At 48.2% G+C, this 680-nt stretch overlaps 1 protein-coding gene across 1 annotated transcript in view; it reads left to right on the forward strand.

The window, feature by feature from the left end:
• Positions 1-680, forward strand: part of Pxt1 (peroxisomal testis enriched protein 1) — a 17,945-nt gene that overhangs the window by 12,439 nt on the left and 4,826 nt on the right.

Consider the following 680-nt stretch of genomic DNA (forward strand, 5'->3'; position numbering starts at 1 on the left):
AGGAATCCCCAAGTAAAAAAAGTTGAATTTGAATTCGTAGATCCCCCTCCCTGGGTGCTGGAGTTAAAAGGTGTGCGCCAGGTTCGTCTTTGTTTGTTTGTTTTTTGAGACAGGGTTTCTCTGTGTAGCCCTGGCTGTCCTGGAACTCACTCTGTAGACCAGGCTGGCCTTGAACTCAGAAATCCGCCTGCCTCTGCCTCCCAAGTGCTGGGACTAAAGGTGTGCGCCACAGCTGCCCGGCTCATCTTTTTATAAAACGTTATCTTCAGGGAGAGATGGCTCAATGGGTAAAGCTTGTAAATTCTAGCGATTAGAGCGAGGGCTCAGCTGTTAAGACTGGAGATGGAGTGGGCGGTGGTGGCACACACCTTTAATCGAGCCCTTGGGAGCCAAAATATGGCAGGTTTCTGTGAGTTTGAGGCCAGCCTGGTCTACAGGGCAAGTTCCAGCACAACCTAGGGCTACACAGAGAAACCCTGTCTCGAAAAACAACAAAGCGAAACAAACTTAAAAGACTAGTGATGGTTCCCAGCATCCAACCAGGTGGCTCACAACACCTGTAACTTACACACATAATTGAAAAGAAAATACATCTTAAAAAAATAAAAAGAGGCTGGGCAGTGGTGGCACACTCCTTTAATCCCAGCACTTGGGAGGCAGAGGCAGGTGGATTTCTGAGT

The sequence above is a fragment of the Mastomys coucha genome, unplaced genomic scaffold (assembly GCF_008632895.1).
Source record: "Mastomys coucha isolate ucsf_1 unplaced genomic scaffold, UCSF_Mcou_1 pScaffold3, whole genome shotgun sequence".
In the NCBI taxonomy this organism is placed as follows: Eukaryota; Metazoa; Chordata; class Mammalia; order Rodentia; family Muridae; genus Mastomys; species Mastomys coucha.